This window comes from Bombus bifarius, unplaced genomic scaffold, assembly GCF_011952205.1.
Source record: "Bombus bifarius isolate JDL3187 unplaced genomic scaffold, Bbif_JDL3187 scf7180000009200, whole genome shotgun sequence".
In the NCBI taxonomy this organism is placed as follows: domain Eukaryota; kingdom Metazoa; phylum Arthropoda; class Insecta; order Hymenoptera; family Apidae; genus Bombus; species Bombus bifarius.
In genome coordinates, this window is record NW_022884965.1 from 371116 (window position 1) to 393276 (window position 22161).

The 22161-nt window shown below is 32.6% G+C and overlaps 1 protein-coding gene across 11 annotated transcripts in view; it reads right to left on the reverse strand.

The window, feature by feature from the left end:
- Positions 1-22161, reverse strand: part of LOC117214347 — a 155240-nt gene that overhangs the window by 99344 nt on the left and 33735 nt on the right. For 9 of the 11 annotated variants that reach the window (XM_033460392.1, XM_033460390.1, XM_033460391.1 and 6 more), the window contains exon 2: positions 6331-6415. The exons of the other annotated variants lie outside the window; for them this stretch is intronic. The gene's annotated coding sequence lies outside the window, so the exon portion shown is untranslated. The remainder of the gene's footprint in view (positions 1-6330; positions 6416-22161) is intronic. 11 annotated transcript variants of the gene reach the window in all.

Consider the following 22161-nt stretch of genomic DNA (forward strand, 5'->3'; position numbering starts at 1 on the left):
ATGTAAAATATTATTACGTATGATCCATTTTTTTACAACTATCTGAAACCTAGATATTATTGTTAGGTTTAGTCTTTTGCTCAGAGAGTCAGAAATTACAATAGGTCTAGAAATTAGTTTATGATCGTGGAATCACACGTTTGCGGACCAGACAAATTACTAGGACTGTGTATCCTCAATATTTAGTCACATGTCGTAAATCCGTAACTCAGAGTACCTATTAGTACCTATTAGTGAGCAGAATTCTTTCTCGGTGGAAGCTCGACTCCTCACTAACATTGAACCAACTTGGTGGATGCTCGAGAATTAGACGATTTATACGAGAGGGTAAAACCGTCATTAATTCACCGTAAACGTCTAGATCCGGTTACTTAATGTAATTTGTTTTTTTTTTTTTTTTTCTACAATGGAAGTTTCATAAGTTTTCGCATAGTTTAAGGTAGAACAAAGTAAAACATTTGTATACCTCATCGAGAGGTTGATCCTTTAAGAAGGATTTTTTATAGTCGACACACCACCGTGCAAAAAACATCAATATTCGCACGTGATTTTCACTAACACGAGCAGTAACGATACAATCCACACAAGCACTAGCAACGTAACTTTCCACGCGACTGAAATGCGATTCAAGAAGCAAGAAGCTGCGTCGTGTAAAACGCACACAATGTTAACAAAGATACATCGTTCTACGGAAAAAAAAAACCTGTGAGAAGAAAGTAACAAACCAAGAGAGAACTTCTTTATACATCAATCGGGACGGTTCTTGCTGGGGAGTTTAGGACAATTTTTACGTGTCGTACGTGCAACAAGTTACGACCGTCATTTGTCTGAAAATAGTTCCGCTAACATAAAAAGAAACAACGAAAGGAATATTTTTACATTGCACAAGAGGTAAACAACAAATATTCTACGCGTGGTAACGAGCAAAAGAATCACCGTAGAGAGAAAGATAAAATGGATTTAATCGATGGAAGTAACAGTAAGACAATTTCGAAGAATATAGGCGGCGAGAAAACTACATAATGGAATTATTTCGCATAAAAGAATCGTAACGCAAAAGGACAACTGTGGAATTGCTGGAAACAGTAAATTCTGCATAAACGAAGATGCTATAAAGTTCTTACAATTAGAATGAGCCAGGCGGTAATACGAAAGAGGGTAATAACTGAACTGACAATAAAATCAATCTGACGGTAAAATCCTCTCAAATGGATAATTCTTGGGGTTATAATAGGCACTAGGAACGAACAAACGAGTAATGGAACATTCTTATCAATTTATAACCTCGTAGGAAGATGTAAAACAAGACTATGAAACCGTGATAGAAATCGTTATGAAGAAATGTTATTTTCCATTGAGATCTAATTTTATAGTTTGTACAATTCTAAAAATTCACCTGGAACTTAAAACTCTTGACTCGTTTGCGTTTAAACGTCATCGAAATTTTAAGATGTCGCAGAAATTTATCAGAACATGACCAACATACTTGAAAACATAATAAAAAGACAACGCTTGATCAAAACTGACGATTTCCACCTGTGTTTACAATGTTCAACGAACACCGGAAATAAAATAATTCTTGGTCCCCCGAAGGAAAATTTCAATCGAGATAAATCCAGTTTTTCGCGAGCTGCAGCGAATTCCTTGTTCCGTATCTTCCAGTCAACCTAGTCGCGATGTTTTGCCAGTAAATCCGAGTGGAAGTAAACAGAGAAGAGAAGAGAAGGTAAGAAATTCGAAGAGGGACGAGAATGTTGGAATAAAAGTGAAACGAGAGGCATTTCTTCATCGAAGGTTTTGCTGTTTCGTAGCGACGTGAACAAACGAACCTCTTGCTTTTTGATTAATGTCTCCGAGGAGACGAACAGATGAGAAAAAAGTGTCGTCGTGTTCTATGAAAGCTGCTCGGCAGCAAAAACATGGAAAATAATGGAGGAACAGGTGAAGATACGGGCTTGCAGATTGATGAGTGTTATGTTGAATAATGTTTCGAACAGACGCGTCGAAATGATGCGATTTGTTGGAAAATCTCCTAGCGTTCGCAACTAAATTGTTATTGTAATAGTGTTTATTGTATCAGATAACAGAAAGAATGTGTTAAATTATATATGAATAAAGCTTTAATCGAAATCTAGAATGAAATATAAATACGTATCGAAGACTAAACTGTATATAAATAAAGCTATATTAACACATATTCAATTTTTTATTGTTCATTATTAGATCAGTGGCACGTACACGTACACGCTTGTACATGAAATAAACAGTCAGCAACGAGCTAATATCGTTTGATTAAAAATTCGCGAACGATAAATATAATTCGCGTTTGTAATTAAAATGTCACGAGGATGAATATTTATGTGGATTTAACTTGGAAAGTGCGGAGACTGGTTGAATTCTCGTTGAATCGTAGATAATAATAGTATATAGAAGAGAGATCTTTCCTAGCGTCACGGCAATTTATCATAGCTGGAAAATAAAAGTATTTATCCACTCTAATCTGAACATTCGACAAAATAAATGAGAAACGAGGTATAATCTGGAAATAATGAATTGAACTCGAAGATGGTAAGATTAATCAACGTTTCGTGTTGGAATAGCTAAAACAGGCAATCACCTTACTACAACATCGCTTTATATGGATTCAGCTTCGAAACTGTTATTATAAATTCATCAAAAGATCTCCCAATTTACTCGAATTCATAAATAAATAAGACGGTAATATGAATTTCTATGTACGTCAATTTATTATGAATACACGATAACGCGATATTCGATAAAAGATTTAAATGGCTAAAATGAAATCAAGTCGAAAATGAATATTATTTAAAGAAAAGTGTCTGTATAAAAACGCTAATTCGAAATGGAGGAAAGAGGTTTCCACGTCTATAGTTTTCAGATAAAATCGTTGAACAAATGTTTTATCAATTACTACGAACAAATATCGGAAATTATATTGTACCAGTTACACATATGTTCGAAGTTTGAATAAATATTATTCGCTATTATCTTCTACATTATCGGAAGCTCTATCGACTAGACATCTTCGGAAAAATATTCATTTCCGCCCAGGATGCAGGGATTACGCGAACCTTCTGCAAATTTCCATCAAAACAAATACTTTGTTACCGCTCTAACAGTTTTTAGTAATATTAATCCAGGAATATTCACGATAATGAAATAATTATAATTGTAGTATTTAGTACGTGCAGATTACGCGAATCTTTTATAAAATTGTGGTTCGATTATTTATTAACAGTTTCAATCATAAGTTATAAAAATTCCAGGGAAATTTTCAGGAAAATTACAGTTATACTGTTTCATACTACGATACAGAGGAGAATAATATTTGAAAAATTAAAAATATGAAATATAAAAATGGTTCTATAGAAAAATGTTCTATAGAAAAAAGTTTGTGCATTTTTTAGACTTCGTTAATATCGGTTAAATTAAACTAATTTTTCAGTTAATTAACAGAACTCTCATCTTCTGACTGCTACGCTTAATGAGATTTTATTCCATTATTATGAACCTCGCTCAGTTAGATCTTCGTTAAAAACTAGATGAACGTAAAAAAGACAAAACCAGGCCCATGCAATTACAGCGATTGTACTGTTTTAATAAATTCTAATAACAACACAGTACAACTACGTAGAAACAGGATAAAATCGAGAGCAGATTGATTAAACGATTCAATCATTACGATGTTAAGAAGTATTTAACCCCGTTTTAATGGACTTGTAAACTAACTCTTAGATTAATTAATTGCACCTACGATTTACTTTTACGGTATCTCAAAGCGTAAACAATTCGATATCATATGTTTTATACTAAAAACATCAATAACGTAATTTTTAATTCATATCAAATTATTTCATAGTTACACAATATTGTATCATAAAAATGTTCTTAATCTTCGATTAATACAATTCGCCTTTTCTTTTCCGTCACAATAATAGCCAATCGATTATTAAGAGTCAATAAACATCAACTTGACTATACTGCGACAAACATATACTACTGATTGTTGGAAGAAGAGCAATTTAACGAGAAAACTGAAACAAACCTTGTCTTTCTTCTTATACGTATACCCACCATCTTCGTTAACAAAGTAATCTATTTACACAACCATTCTTGTTTACACACACGTACATACGATACAAATAATGCATAGTCGTGTGTTTCTATGTGCAAATATTGAATATTATCAGATTGATGGAAAAATATCGTCCTTCTTATTCTTTAAAAGGAACAAAATTAAAAGTATCGACGCACTATCTCTTGTCTGAAATAATACCTTTACACATTGAATTGATACATTGATATCAAATACTTACGTCCTTCAATGTCATTATAAATAAAGAAGTAGCGTATTTTTTTCAAAATACTCAATAATTTTGTTGAAGGAAATTATGAAAGAAAATACTCTTTTTTTAAATACGCTTACTAAACTGTTTTCATACAACAAGATGGTGCATAGAAATGAAGGAAATTGCTAAACTAATTTAATTAGAAAATATGTAATATAAATGTCTATTAAAGTTTGTAATTAATTGCAAGGTTCCATTAAAATTTCATATTAATTGTAACGTTCGATTGAACCATTACATTTCATTTCCTCAATGATATTGTCGAACATTATCAAACTCAACCTAATATACGCTATCTCAACCTTCTCGAAACGCAATCTCTCCAACTCCAATCCTCTATCATTTTTCCCAATTTTCCTGCTCTCGTATTCAATTAGCTCTGTAATAATTAACGAAAACACAATAACATCGCGTATGAATTATTTCACTGGCACTACGAGGCATTTTATCAAAACAATTCAAATTTATTAATTAGGAATGCAAATAGTCACGGCAGAAGTAAATCCTCTAGCGTATCCCCGCAGCTCGTCAATAATTTACACGGATGTTATCTTGTCGATCGTCAAAGCTCGTCGGCAGGAACATCTGCATACCGTGCAATTAATAGTTCCGCCCGATTATGGTAAACTGCGGCCTATACGTGATTCGCGAACCAAATTAGTGGAACATTACTGCTAACGGTTACATTCCGTGCATCTTTATTCGGACAATAAGGGACAACACAGGAATATTGTTATCGTGGATAATCGAAGCTGCTTTTGATATATTATCATAATGAATTGCTGGAGAAATTAAATAATTGAACGTGATAAAAATAAGAAAAATTTGAAATTATCGAGTTTCTAGCTCTTTTATAATGTAAGAAAAATTTAAACAAGTAGCAATCATTTTTTCTAGACAAACTTCTTCGATATATTCTATGTATATGAAAAAATGTTATAAATTAAACGGTGTTAAATGTTATAGATAGTTTGAAGATTAATTAAAAAATTATAAGAAAGATACGAAATATGAAAAGAATGGTAATTGATTTCAGGCTGTAGTACAAGAGAAGAATAGAATACTCAATTTCAAAATGTTCACCATCCCTGTCAATAAATAAATACGAGACTGAAAATAGTGTAGAAAATCAAATTCGTTAGTCAACGAAGTTCATTTCGATTTTATATCGTTTATTTTATTATATTATTTCAGTGAATCGATCATCGACACTGTTCCTTTTCGAAAATTTTCCACACGTAAAAAGTTAGTAACATGAAGTAACATAAAGCATAAAATGGGACATATATAAAAACATCAAAAATTTTGTAACACCTTAGAAAATGAAAATTGATAAACAGGACGCTTTATTAAGTGTACAAATCAATCGGATGCCTTTATATGCAATTCATCGTAACTCTGTTCTAAATTTAAAAATTTCTCTTATCATTGTAAGAATTCAATTTAAGTATTTAAATTATACTTTTGTTGATTATATTTTGTGTTATTCTACACCGCTGACTATCTGGAAGATTGAAAGCTATTTTGCTTTTGATAATATGTTTAATTGCGTAAATAACCGCCTAATTACAAATTACATGTGATGAAGGCACCGAATCAACTTATACATTTAATAATTAAGCAAAACAGTTATGTTTCCAGCGAGTGTCGTTGCCGTACTTAGTAATTAAAAGAATAAGGTGTGCATCAAAAGTTTCATATTTTCATGATGCAGATATACACAGTCATTATACGATTATATCCTAACATAGCTGTTTCAATTAGTACTCGAAAGGAGTATAATTACTGTTGGATACAGTTTATACTCAGGGAGCTGAAATTGTAACAGCTATTAAGACACGTGTAAGAAAGGTGTTTTGCTTGTGGTAATATCGATATAGTGACATGAAAAGGAAGTACATCAAGATTTCGTAGGGATATAATTAGTAGTCGCGATGTAGTTATCGATTAATTTACTCACAAGGTAAGTTACCCAGATGTTAAATTAGTTTTGAAGAAAAAAGACGGTCGAAGAAAAATGGTGTCAAAGTCCGTCATAAGCAGCTCTGAAAAATGAATATAAATAATTTTCTGTTTATTTCCAAAGTTCTTTCGTACACACACAAATAAAACAGTTAAAACGGAAACAAGAAACATCAATGTAGCATATGAGATCGATAACGGATGTTTAAAAATTTGTTAAATATTGTGATGGGGACATTAGTGATTTGAATGAAAAGTTTAACGCGCAAGCTCGAAACAAAATTTAGTGTATTAATGTATAGCTTAACATCCAACGAAATATTGAATTTTATCATCTTACGAAAATTCTTCATAAAATTCTTAATATTATCAATTGTCTATTAGAATAATTTTAATACACAAAACATTGAAACTACTAAAATTTTTTTATTAATTTTATAAATTTATACTTTACATTCTCGTGTATTAATGCTTTCGTCGATACTTCATGTTACTATTTGAAAAATATTTTTATTAATACTTCAATATTTTACATTTCCCGTTATTAATATTCTATAATTCCTACGTCACTACGCTATTCAGAGAACCTACACACAGAGAATACGACAGAGATTCGACACAGAGAATAGCAGAAAATGGCTTTTTCAAAAGTTACACGATCCCACAAAGTTACACTATTAAAGGAAACAAGATGAAATCGTGAGTAAAACTACGATCCCTTTAAAGTCGGGCAAAGGTAAAAGGCACACGTTTGAACGCCGTTCAGAAAAGATTTCCCTCCGATACTACCACTTTACCTTGACACGTGCTTTGCATTCGTCGTCTCCGTGTCTACGATCGATGAACCTCCGATTCGAGACGTACGAAAACGTCGACGAAAACTAGATTCGCCACGGAACGTGACGTGTCCCGACCATGATTTTTCCCTCGCTTGAAATTTCCCTGAAATTTCGGCACGTAACCTAATAATCGAACTTCGCTCCATAGAGACTACGAAAGCGAGTTTGCGACGAAAGCGTGAAACGACGACGTTTAAACGTCGAACAGGGATCGAACTTGGTTCCCAGTCTTTGTAATAGAATTATTATTGCGGAGTTACCCTTTTCTGCAGGGGTAAAAATAATAAGAGAGAAAGGAGGAGAAAGTTCGAAAGGGTCTTACACTTTGAAATTCGTGTTTTATTTGATTGATTTGGAAGTTTAGTTTCATGGAAGTATGAAGAATAGGGTGAGAGAAAATGATATGATTGGATTGATCTGTTGGATTTGCAATGTAGAAAAATTCAATCTAAATAATCTCCTTTCCTTTTGATAAGAGTTTGACGCTTTACAGAAAGAGCTTGGAAATAAAACTAATTGCATGACTCATTCACATATCAAATTTTCCTTATAAACGTGTATTTAACTTACTATCTTACAACAAAACATCAAACGACCTCAACAATTTCATAATTTGCCTGAATCCAATATCCCCAACAATTAGACGAAGTATATAGTATCGATATAATTTCGTTTCTTCGTCCTTTCTTTCTCGCATATCTTTCTTAAATGAAAGCGACCCTTAAAATTAAATAAACTTGAATAAGTCAAACTCAGGATAGATCGCTCCGACATTACACATTCTCATCTTATCAAAAAAAAAAAAAAAAAACAGAACCTGGTACTCCGGTAAATATTGCAACACCGATAACACCATCGAACAACTACATTGCTACTGGACTAAAATTCGAGGAGGCAAGACGTAACTTAGAGATACTCAACAATATACAATCAGTTCTAACTGATAGAACATAACGTAAAAAAGCTCCAAAGTTTCTAGAAGAAATGTACTTTTTTCACCGTCTATAGAAGCATACAAACCGTATCAACTTGCTAGCTAACAAATAATTAAATAATTACTTAATAAATAACTAAGATAGCTGTGCCAAGAGAGCTAAGCATGTAAATATTATTTAACATTTATATATATTGAATACACGTAATCACTACTGCCTCACCAGCTAATGTAGCGATAAACAAGAAATATAACAGAACTTAAATAACATATTCAAATATAAAACTAAGCAAATGGATTATATACTAAGCTTTCCTTAGAACCATGTATCCACTTCATCATCTTCCAATGAAACCAAACAGTCTGAAACCTTCCACAATTACCCAAACTCCGATGATTAAATTCCAACCGGTCCTTCGCCATCTCCGCAAACATCTCCTCCAATCAACGCAATTGTGAGAACCAAATATATTCAGACAATAGACCCCTGTCTTATGCCTAAGGAAATAATCTGCAAGACATACACAAGCCGCGGAAACGAATCGAAACAGGTCACACAAAGAGCCGAAAAAGGGACAGCTAACGATCGAAGGAACGCTCTGTCAGCCCCTCGTTGTCCAGGGACTTAAGCTCCATCGATTTCGCATGGGGGTTGCGTTGGCCCGCGATATTAGCCCCATGGCATGAAGTACGCGTGGCTTTTTCAACGGGATTTTACACAGAAAGGAGAAAGTATGGCCAAGAATAAAAGGGAAGCCATGGGCGACGAGATTGAAGGCGAGGAAAGATAAATAGGCGGCCGGAATGGCGTATTGGTGTTATGAAACGGGAAATCGCGACGAAAAGGGAGGAGCAGCGCACGTCGAAATCATGGTATCACGGGATTTCATTGGAAAATAAGGGGACAGAGTGTGACGTGACTTCGGATCTCGTTTGACAAGCTGGCTTGTCGGACCAACTCTGATTTTAGGATAGTTTGGTCGAATTTTAGTTGCAGAAGGTCCACCAGTGTGCTTTGTCACGATAATGTAACAAACCTGGGTATTATGTAAATATTTGATTATTTGGAAAATTCGTGGACCACAATGGTGCAAAGATTCTACAATCGAAATTTAATGTATTTTTTACAAATTGCAATTTTTCCATCTCAGCTATAATGGCCATCGTCATTTCTTCAATGAGAATATCAATACATTGATTACAAAATATGTTTCCAATAATTCTTTGGAGACTACTTCATACGTAGTTTCATAAGAATCAATGATTTATATTTGAAATCTCTGTGTTGATATTACTGCTATTTCTTCGGTGTCTCATCTTGGAAATGGATTTATCGAACCCAATACGTTACGTCTTTCCCTTTCTTCTTTATCTTATAGTACACATTTTTATCAAAATCTTTTATTAACACGAACCTTACCACAGCCGGTCAAATGACTGGTTTCAAAATTCAATTAACATGGTACGTTCGTTACTATTTCTTTTGTTCATTTAACTTCGTGTAAATTCTTACGTTAATCAATTTCTCAATTTTGTTGATATAAGAAATTACATAAAGTTAGATGGACAAAAGAAATAACAAGGAATATAGAATTTTAAATTAAATTTGAAAATCCAAATTTCTTTTTCAAATACAAATCCTAATTCATTTAATCCATAGACATTCTTTTGTAGACGATTCTCATAGCCACATTCACATTCTAGATGCTTGTCTCTACTGCGGAGACCACGATAGATGTATAACAGATGCCGTGACGTGGATGGGAAAGCAGTTGCACGAACGATGAACAAGAGACGTTGCTGGAGAACACACAAGCTTTGTCTAATTCCTATGAATCCCTCTGTAATCTATGAATTCTGCTGTAGGTTTACAGCACGCGCGGCACGAGCATGTAAAACATTGATTTAGACGAGCTTTGCGTCAGCAACAAGCATTCGTAGCTTCTCTAAAATGTGAAAATAACAGCCGAAAGTTTAAAAAAGGGTAGACGGAATTAAGATAATATTTTATAATATTTTACTCGTCCGAAAATCACAAATTTTTCCACATATTTAAAAAATCTGAAGATTAATTTACTCTTTTACTTGTATTTAAATTACTGTTTTAAGCTTAGCTTTCAAGGTTTCTTTTACAAATATCTAAAAAGTATGTAGGAAGGAATTACCACACAGAAGGAAGACAGATACGATTAAAAACGATTCAAAGGATACATTACGGATAATTTCAAATAATTATGCTATCGCTTTATATTTAATCCTTTGACAACGTAATAAAATAACGATGAATTGAAAACGAACGATTTAGAAAATTATTTCCTTCTCGTCGAGATTTCTTACGTGTTTCTAGAAATCTGCACTTGCACTTATTTACTCGTGTACGTTCACAATTGCACGTTTATAAGAATAAAAGTATTTGTCGGCAAGAAAGAGATTAAGATAATCGATACAACGAAATCGGGACAAGTTATATATGTCATAACTTAATATCTGGAAAGAAACTTGCAGCCAAACGTCATATTGATCGGTTTGATGCTCGAATTTCAGCGAGCTGACCGAGAACTGATTTCCAAGATCGGCATAGTTCCCGTGGCCCGCAAAATCTGGAATCGTGTCTGACGCGTCCGGGTCAGAATCAACAGTTTGCTCTATCGATTAGTCGCCACTCGCCGTGGCTTACGAAAAAGAGCGGAAGCGTAACCTTACTGACAACAGCAGGGAATCTTGGTGGAATCTAGGTTTCCACGTGTCGAGGGGGGCACGTTCTCGTTTCCAAGACAAACAATACTCGAAGACGCTCGATAAATGAAACGAAGAATAAATAAAAGTATTATATAAGAGCGCGATACCTCATCGTTCGTAAAATATTGTATTTCTGCTAGATTTAATGCATTCTTTATATATATATATATATATATATATATATATATATATATCGCGGTATAATTAAGAGTACAATCAGATAACGGGTGATTTTACACGAAAAAAAAAAGTCGAAGATATGATATAAAATTTTATTATTGGAGGTATGGTTTTCGAGAATTTATTGATTTTATAAATTTATGAGTTATTTTTTATTTTATGAACATTAAAGAGAAAGAGATTTCGTTGATTTTATTAATTATTTTCGATTTGCATTTTTAAATACAAACAAATGCACTTGGTTTCATTAATTCTTCTTGACTTCGCAATCTTGAGCAAAAATATAGATCTTGTTCGGTTCTTATTTAAAAATCTCAGAGAAAAGTAAAAATTAATTTTATGAATGATTTTTTATTTTGAAACCATAAAAAATTTGATTGAATTTACGAATCAATCATTTTACGTGGAGCCTCAAAGAAGAATAAAGTTAGTTACTTATCCACGACGTAATGTAACAGCATTTAATCGAAGCCGAGATCTCCTCAACCAACGACATTACTTTTATATCTGTCGACAATTTATTTTTATTTCTCTCGATATCACGTCGATATTAAATTCATCTTCAACTAACCTCGTCCTAATTTCATTAATCCGATATTTACCCATGACCGAGACTTTTATTTACATTAATACTTTTACGTCGCCCTCTCCAATATCGATTTCTCGATATTTTGTTGTCATCGATTGTAGTTCACCTACGTATTTAATTAAAAAATATTTTATCGTATCTTTGCCTCGGTTCATCTTTTCAACGCGGAAAGGTGATATGAAACATCGATCGTGCTGCATTCAGAAAAAGGAAAACAACTTTCGTATTCGTATCGAATTTTTTAAATTCGAAGAACGTTTAAACGAAAGTTTAGTTTAGTTGGAAAAGCTAACACGAACCGATGTACGCAATTCTAGTTTTGTGACCTACTTTTCCATCGGTTATTTGTCAAAACTTGTTCAACCATGTGCATTTTATATTTACTACGTTCTAATAAATCTCGGTAGAAACAAATATTACGTGCTAACACAAACATTGTACGCAAAGTTGCAACAAGGGACTAGCGATCGTATGAATTATTACGTCATGGAGCCAGCTATTTGACGCGTTCGATATTCGATGGTTTTATCGTTTGAATACTTACATATACAAATGCATTTCTTTTCTGTGGAAAAAGTTTCATTCTATGATAAATTTCATATTTATAGATATTCACAAGCAATACATTTTACGTAACATTATACATATGTATATCAATAGAGAAAAGGAAACAAAGCCAAGGTATGCTTCTGATAAATATTTCTTTTATTCTGAAATAATGGAGAAAGAAAAATTATACATGACACACTTATATTTTAAGTAAACGTGAAGTATTCAAATTACTGGATACAGTGCTTACGTTACGTTTTATACATTTGTCGTCAAAATCTTTATAAATTATTTGCGGACATTTTGCAACATAATATTTCAGTCTTACCTTTATCTATAAAACTGAACAGAGTAAAATTTGTATGGGAAACCTCAAAATACTTTGTGTACACAAAAGCTTTATTAATTTCACAGTTCAATATCTCTCGATTCTATTGGTTGGAAAAAGAAGCTTTCCATCGATAGGAGAAAAGGGATCATGGGTCCTGGTTGCCAGTTTAATTTGAAAATCGGAGATAGTGGTAGGGAAAACAGCAATTTCCGTAGCTGTATTCCCAGCCAAAAAGGAGGGTGCAAATCGGCAAGCCGTGACTGAATCAATTATCCGTCTCTGATCTTCCAATCCCTTCTGGTCCCATTTTTACACGCAGTTGAATTCAACGGATCGGTTCGTTTTCACCTTTCTTTCATCCTACGCTTATACCTCATTTCGTTTCTCTGTTTCCTGTTTACGAAAATTCGGATAAATGAATATCTCGAATTGGGTCATAAAATGGGTGAATTTTGAATCACCCGATACGATGATTTATTTCAACGAGCTACGAGAAGAATGAAATGGTCTTTTGGATAATTATAGTGAAACGTGGTGGATTTTGGTGATTTATTTTAATTGCCGTAACGACAAGTGGAGAGGGAATTTTATTCGCTGGAAAATATCTTGACCAAGTTAAGGATACTTGATGAAGAACTGTGGAAATAATAGGTTTTGCGCTGCGAATTAATTGTTTTACTATTCTAATTGCTTTTTTAATTAATTTTTAATTCATTAGTGATCTTTAAACTGGTTGAATTATATACATCTTCGTTATCGGATGACGAAATTAGAGAAATTGTCATATTAGGTATGGTTGATATAAGTAACTATAATTATATAATAACTAATCGTAAGAATTGACATAATAATATATAATTAACTTGTGAATCAGTTTTCTCTGAAAATTTTATTCGTAATTTCTCTGTTCAATTTTACGTTGAAGTTTTTCTGAAAACATAAAAATCTTAGCTCTTTTAAACCACAAATGCGATCGAGACATGAAAGTTCAAGGATCATAACAGAGGTTAATCAAACCAAGGGAGGGATCGTTCCAAATATCGTTCGATCGGCGTTCAGAATTTATGAAAATCATCAGTGTTACCACGTTTCGCAGTTCGTTACCGAAAAGCTCGCCTAAATAGGGTACATCGGAGCAACCGATGCGACGGGTAAATTCACTGGAAACTTCAGAAGTTACGAGGTAGGGAAAGGAGGCCAGCCAGTGGCTTTACGAGAGCACCGCAACCGCTGTGACGATGCTGTCCGCAACAGAGGGACCAGACGCGGACGGTTCGAAAATTTGAGAAGCCCCAACAGGACTCTGTTGAGTACGAAGAAATTGAAACTTCCTCGAGAGAGTTCGACATTGCATGTCCGTCTATCTCGTCCTCTTCTCTCTCTCTCTCTTTCTCTCTCAGTCTTTGCATTTGCTCAAGGATCCTTCTGAAGGAACTTCATTTTGTACAAACTTTCTTTACGATAAGGTCACATTTGATAAAGGAAAACATAGAAGGATTATTCGGTAAAAATACAAGAATTAAACATATTTGCCACAGTTTGATCATTTAATGCTAAAAATATATTTTTGTCCATAAGTATTACGATATATCCTGGTTTTAACAAGACCTAAATTTTCGAGGAAACGATTAGTCGATCAAAATTTTGCAAAGTTCGACTTAAGATAATGATTTGAGAATTTATAGAAATTATTCGTGAAAGTTACAAGAGGAACATGATAAATTAAGAATTATCCTATAACTATTAATATCGCTAAAAAGATTCGATTGCTTGGTAGACCTTTAACTTTGCAAACCTCAGAAATTTTTTTAGAATACAGATTTTTTTGTATATTCAGAGATCCAACGTAATTCAATTACAATTTTTTATATTTCTATTTCACAACTGCAATTTCGCTCTTTCTCAATTACCGACGACGTTGAATCAAAGTATCACTTTCAATTAAAAACCAACATCCCCTACGAATATTTCTCTTTACTTTCACATGACAACTAACCAACATTCAAAACAAGCATCGCCACGTTATTCTTCTCCCTTTCGAAAACATTCCAACGTAAGAGTGTCAATCTCTACATAAATAGAAAAAAAAGGATCTGTTTTTTGTAGGTTAACGACCTTTGTTTCTTTTTCTCTTTTCTCAACAAACCTTTTCCTTCTCTTTGTTTTCTTTCTTTTTTGTTGATGTTGTATTTATAACAGCGAGCAATTTATCGAACTTAGCAAGTTGCTTGTAATAAACAAAATAACTGAAATAATTAAATTGGAACGGCATACGATAGATGTAAATGCTAAAAAAAATAAAGGACGATTTTTTGTCAATTAGTTAGGTATATATCAGTATAGGTCAACCTTATAAACCAAGAAATCGAATCGAATTGCACCTCATCATCATGAAACGAGAAAGTTCCGAATAAATCCTGCGAACAAAGGATTTCCATGGAAACCGTATGATAATTAACGAACATGCTTCTCATTAGTACACAGTCACCTGATATCGTTAACCGGATACGAATCCAGCGCGATGCTGATTCTGCATTTATTAGATTTCTACTAAATATTCGTTATTGAAGCACGAGCAAATTTTATCTGGAATTTCGGTTCATGTAATACGATAAAAAAGAGCAACTGTTTTCGAAGAATTTCAATTAAAAAAAACGAACACGATTGAATGCTGTACAAAAAATAAACGATACAAAATACATTCATTTAACGTTTTTTTTTAATAACTTTGTGCGTAGGTGAAAAGTTAATAATAATAATAATAATAAATAAAAGTTATTAATCCAGTGAGTTTTTAATCAAATTACAGTCGATGCAAAATTCGTTGTAAAACAATATATCATTTTAAAGTACACCAAATTGTAGGAATGTAGAATTAAAAAAGTATATGTCTTATTACTAACTTCTTTTACAGAATTGGAATTTATAATTTGTTGACACCATAAAAAGGTAGTAAACATTGCTCTTAGTCATTAACTAGAAATTCAGGAAATTTCATACAGCGTTACCACGATTTTAAGGAAATATTTACATACTTGTGAGCAATAATGTAAAAAATATAGTATATTTCTAAGTAATTAGAGGACATCTAAAACCCATTAATTAAATCATTTTTACGTCTGTTTCAATGAACTTTAAGGACCCGAGTGAGATGTTAAGTTAGAATAACACGAGCATACAAATGGTTATTTCAAACAGTAAAATATTATTGATATCGAGTATGATTTTATTAAGCAAGAAATTTATTATTTCACTATTTAAAAAAGTAATCATAATGAACGACGGTAAAAAAAATAGACGTTCCGAATATTTTTCGAAGCACGTCAAGAAATTATGTAGCATTCTCTTCGTTTTCCAACTGCTATTATCAAACAACGCTCCCAATGTATATTTTACTCGTAATTTATTCAGAATGTTGTGAGTCTTGGCCGAGCGCAATCAAGAATCTGTTTTCGAAACGACGACGTTGTTAAAGTAATATATTTTAGGCGACAACGGCATTTTTTAGCATTTAAATTTGTTTTAATTAAATAAAATCACAGTCATTTCGATATTCAATTAATGACCAATTTTTTTTTTTTTGGATCTATCCATTAAAAGAAAGCATTCCTGATTTTGTTAAGTTTATAATTAAATTCATAAAATGTAAAATTTTTATACGTTTCATTTTTATTACTTCAATTTTTATTTTCTAAAGGATTCGGTTACAGCTATCTTTGTTATTGGTTAGACTCTGAAGAGAAAATTACATTTTTCCTTCTACGGTTCTTTTTATTAAAACTCAATTTAAATCTCGATTAGATTTCCAAGGTTTCTGATTAAACATCCCTCGAGTCTAGATATCTAGACTCAACCTGAGAATCAACCAAACCATGGAAATACGGTATTACACAGTCATTTAAAAAAATGTTAGTTTGCAATATTCGCTGAATATAATCAAGCAATCAAAGGCAAATTCTTCGGAATCTGAGAAGTAGCGATCTATACATGTAACAGAATTTTATCTACCGATCGAATATATGCAAATACGATTTCTACCTATATACGTACTTCCAAATTCTAAAAACTGAATATAAACTTTTAATCCTTTCAGTGTTAAAATCAAAAGGAGATAACTCCATTAAAATCTCAAAGGATAGCGATAAATATAAATAGAATTCCACTTATTCGCTGAATATACAACACAGTTCCATATATCGACAAACAAACCAATTTCACAGTACTAACAAATGAAATCTAACTATATCTACATCTTTTATGTATAACATAATACATCGAACTTAAAATCCACGTTATACAAGACTATAACTAAATCAACTAAAAACTATAATAAACTAAACTAAGCTAAATAACCAAATAAAATAACTTAGAATACGATGTTATAGTACCTATGAAATATTATTTTATCCCACCGACAATTACTGTTACCTCTGCTTCATTTAACGATAATCATCATCCTTTTTTCGAAGATCTTAGTCGATAGCCCTATAATTTCCGGCGTTATCGACGTCCTGTCACGAACAGACATCGAACAACCGATATCTCGTTGGAAACAGGCTTTTGCACAAATAAAAGGTGTACCAAATACACGATGGTAAGTGAAAACGGCGTGGTATTCTTCCAACTTGTTGCTCGATTCTTTCTCTCGTTGATTTAAGCGGTTACTCGAGAACGCAGCCACCGACAAATAGAATGCTTTTCTCCAATAAAATGTCTTTCACAACACGTTTGAAGGATGAAAGGAAAAGTACGATCGGTTACATTAGTTTGTACGAAGCTTTAAAGTTCAGAAGCTTTAACTGCGTCAATTAATCCTACGTTGGGTCACAGAAATATTCGTACACTTTCAGTTGTCGTCTTCGAACGACTGATATTATGTCACGATACTACTTTCAAAATTCCTCAAGCTTTTTTTCCTGTGACTTACATTTGAAAAATATTGTTGAAGAAAGTTGAAATATATTAGACAGGTGAAAAAACATTTGAAGATGCAAGAGCATATTTCTGTTCTCATAGAAAAAAAAACAAAATACGGACAACAGCTTTCTCGTCGAATTCGAAACAGGGATTTTTGTATCTTTAACTTTCACCATGTACAAACGAAGAAATTTTATTTTCGAAAATTAAATCCCACGTTCTGACAAAAATAATTTTTGAACCGTGAAATCGAAGGTGTATACTAACGCAAGAACTACAAGATATGCTTTATGAATAACACTACAGAAATGACTTTGAAAATAAACAACATATGGTCCATTCATTTTCTTAATTGAACGTTGCTTTGCGCGTTGCATTTGACTTCAAATTACTTCAGCTTTCATGTAACATTTTCTCGATTAATTTGTCTTTGCACCGTGGTGAACGCTTTATTATTACTTTGAAAGTTGATTAATTTGGGAGAACGTTTCATAGCAACATGGAGTTTCCAATTCCATTAAAAAATCTTTCTCTGTCGAAGGTTATATAGCTTCAAAATATCTCTCGCTGTGCTTTATAGAATTTTTAAAAACTCCCACGATTCCAACATATGAAAATAAAATTAATGAATCTTTAAACCAGCAGCGTATCAAACTTGAATAACGTAAAAAGTAAACAAATATAGTATACTCTGTAATCTTTTTCCTGTTGTTAATATATAGAACGTACTGTAATCTCTCTATAGAGGTATAAAATGTTTCGATAAAAAAGAAGCAACAGGAAAAAGCACCGGAACCATGGAAAATTTTAACGAACAATGTTTTCATCTCGTATTTATTCTTCATAATTATAACCCAACAAAATCCACATGGAGCGCCGTGTATCGTGAAAATTATTCAGAAACACAGAACGCAAAATTTCGAATTCAGTCGAGTAAACGCGCCATTTTCGACCGAGTCAACGATTCTCAAAAACGACAATACATATCGATTACAGAGACTGGACGTCAAATATTTAATTGCTGTAATGAAAGTTCGTTCGCGTAGAAATTTTTTCCCCGAAACTGCCCGAATCGACGTTCGAACTTGTTTCTAATTGAAAGCAAACAATGCGACGCGTTGTGATCTAAAACGATGGAAAAAGCGAAAATAAGCATTTTCACTCGCCTTCTTCTACTATATCCCTTTTTCAATTTTGAAAGTAAAATTAGTTAAAATCTTCTTTTTAATTTTCTTGGTATAAATTGAAGACTGCAGAAAGAAGATATAGTAAGGTCATTTTTGTTGATTTTCTAGCTTCAATTCTATTCAAAGGGTGGAAGAGAACTTTCTACATTCCTAATATTTATAGTTGGGGGGAAGAATTGTTAAACTTTCATGGACGGCCGTTGTACGCACAACGAAATTTTGCTCATAAATCTCTGTGAAACGAATTTCTCTTCCAAAAACTTCTTGAAAACCTTTATATAGAAATTTATAATGTATATCATGACATATATTACATATTAATGTATATGGTAAAAGTTTCAAGAAGTATCCTAGACATTCTTCGCATCTTTTTGCGAATAACAAAAATTGAACATCGATATAAACGACCTAGTTCATCCATGGAACGTATGAGAATATGTTTATCCATGGAGGATCTTTTTAAAGTATTTTAAACCTGAAGATACAAACCTTTCAGACACAGTTCATAAATCTATAAAATATCACGATGTTTTCTGAATGTCTTTTGAAATGTTCAAGAAAGTGGCAAAAATACATATGTTAGATAATATCAAAGCCAAATAAAAGGCAAAAACTAACAATAGAAAATTCCTTGGCAATATATTGAATTGTAATACTGTTCCTCTGTAAAACATGAAAAATGTAACCTACCACGTTCCTCCTCCGCGATCTTCGATTGAAAGCAAAAGATTGCATAATAATATACAGCTTCGTTTTAAACGTTGTCAAATTAACGAATTCCTTTCGAAATTGTTATTCACAAGTTGTTTGAAAATTCTCCGTTTGCGTAACTCGCGATACTCCAAGAGAATTTCCTCTTGAAAAGGGAAGGGGGAAACCTTCCAAACCTTCCAAAGGAACACAAAAAGCCCACTCAATTTTGAAAGGATTTGCCTTAAAGAAAGAAACAGCAGTTTCCAATATGTTAAAAACAACTCGTTTCTATTTTTCTTTCTTGCTTTCGCTTCTTTTTCCTCTTTTTTAATAAAAAAGGGGAGTGTAGGATACGCCTAAGGGACACGGAAACCTTGGAGTATCCATCAGGGAATTTTTTAAAAACTGGAGAAGAGTAGTTACGTCATTTGGAAGGGCAATTCCTTGTAACGAAAAGGGGAAGCTTCGAAAACCTTAAGGGAACTTCCTTGCGGGGAGGAGAAAACTGAAATTTTTCAAGGGTAGCTACTTTTGTCTCCGTGGAATTATGTAAATTACAAAGTCTTCAGTTAAGAAGGATACGTGTACCACAATCGTTAATTTAAAATTTCTTCTCTTAAATTTTTGTATTTTCCCATATATTGTTTACATTATAAACATACGTTTTTGATACGTGTTACAAGATGCAGTAGAAAAACATATTCACGTAAGGATTTTATTGCGAGTATTCGAATACCTTTGTCTGTCACTATAGATATAGAGGTATTATAAATATCGAATTTATGTATCGTATTACAAAAGAAATATCAGCGTGAAGCTCTTATATTTAGAATGCATTATTGAAAGGTATCAAAGAAAAGAAACATTACGATTATGCAAACAAACCGGGTCAAAATTTAAAAGTAAAATATCTACGAACTCGAATGTATAATAATGAAATATTAAACATTTTCCTACTGAAATCTACAATTTAAATTATCTGAAAGCCTAGTCAATTTTCAGATGAGCTTGTCGCTTCCACAATGTTTATCCATTACTCGATCGACCTGCAGTATGCGATATTCTGTTACAAAAATATTATGTATTACCTGAGGGACTTTTTTCATTAATACTTTTATTTCATTTAATACTTTTCTCTATGTTCCTTTAATATATAAAATAAAGAATAGGTGATTAAATAATACTCAATATCTAATGATAATAATATTCATTAATGGTATTAATGATAATTAGACCGTGGATTTTCATGCATTTATGACAAATTTTAATTCGTAAATATATACAAAATACATGTAACATACAAAATCATAAAGAGTATTCAAATTGAAGTATTTCTTACAATATTCGATGGGTAAGATAGATCCTTATGTAGGTTACATTTCCTTAGTTACGTTAATAAGGATATGAAATAAAAATCTGTAGTCTAATGGTAATATTGGAAGCGATTTTGCTGATCGATATTAAGTTACTATCAATTTATCTACTGTTAGAAATCGTAAAACTTTTCCCGAGTTTTAAACAAACCTTTTAAACGATCCAATAATATTTAATATTCCTTCAATCCTCAAATAAACAATACCATGCACGATACTATCCAACAAATTTATCAGCCACAAGTTTCATAATGTTCCTGGAAATAAATTCACGCTCACATAACAATTCGCTGTATTTTGCCTCGAGCATAACAGGTGTATCGAAAAATATGCAAACAAATGTCAGTATTTCTCTGGTGAGACAGCATGGCCCTCGTTTCTCATCTTATCGTCTCCAAAGTGGAAAAAAAATATACGTGCATGAACACCAACACTCGTAATAATATAATCTTTGATATGATAATTTACCGAGCGATTTCCATGTTCTATGTTGGTTCTATTTCGATTAAATTCCACTCGATGAGAAAGACATACGCGAATGATTCGAATGTCTTCTAAAGATCTATTCACGTGAATGAATCGTCCTATTTTTCATGTAGATTAAATGTTCAAATCCCTGCAAGCACGTACACGCTGGAATATCACAATGGACTCGTATGCCTGACGCTTTACAAGGCTCTTTATAAAAAAACCAAGCTGCGTGAGGTTGTACGGAACAGAATATCCAACGTTGGCATTTTGTAGAATATAATATGTATGATGTATGATAGAACTTTTTGTAAGCGAGTAAAAACGATTAAATATTGGAAAAGGGAGATTAATTTGAAAAATAGAAGTAAAAGATAATTGTTTTAAAGAATAAAATGTATTTTGGTAAAGGGACGAAACAGAAAAAGAGAGAAGAAAAGAATCTACGATCCAAGGTTATTAGCGAACTTGTAACTGATATTTTACCTATTAGATGCGTATTTTATACGTCAGCATAGTAACGTTGGAAGAATACCTTTTCGATGCAAAATGTAAAATGGAGATACAAAATGTAACAAAATAAAATAAAAAACATAATAGGAAAATAAAAGGGTCTAAATTATGCAGTCCTCAAACGAAACTTCAACCTACTGATTGTAACACTAACAACTAGAACGCGGATTTTTATGCAAATTCGTACTTTTATAAATATAATGTAAAAGCTTTCTTTTACTTATTAAATATTATAACAAATGTCCTTCTATAAGCTTCCCATAAATCCATCGAAAACCACAATCTACTGATAACTATATCTCTAAAAGTAATTAAGATATCAAAAACCAATTAATTATTATAAAATGCAAATACCATATTTCTCTATCGATCGATTCTTGTGCTACAAACAATTTACTGGGGTACGAACAGGGCAATTAAAAATATCTTGGTAAGCTGCCGAAGGAATTTGAGGAAAAGAAACTCTTTCAAGCGGTGGTTTTCCTTTGAACATGAAGAAACCACCACGATCTTTCTC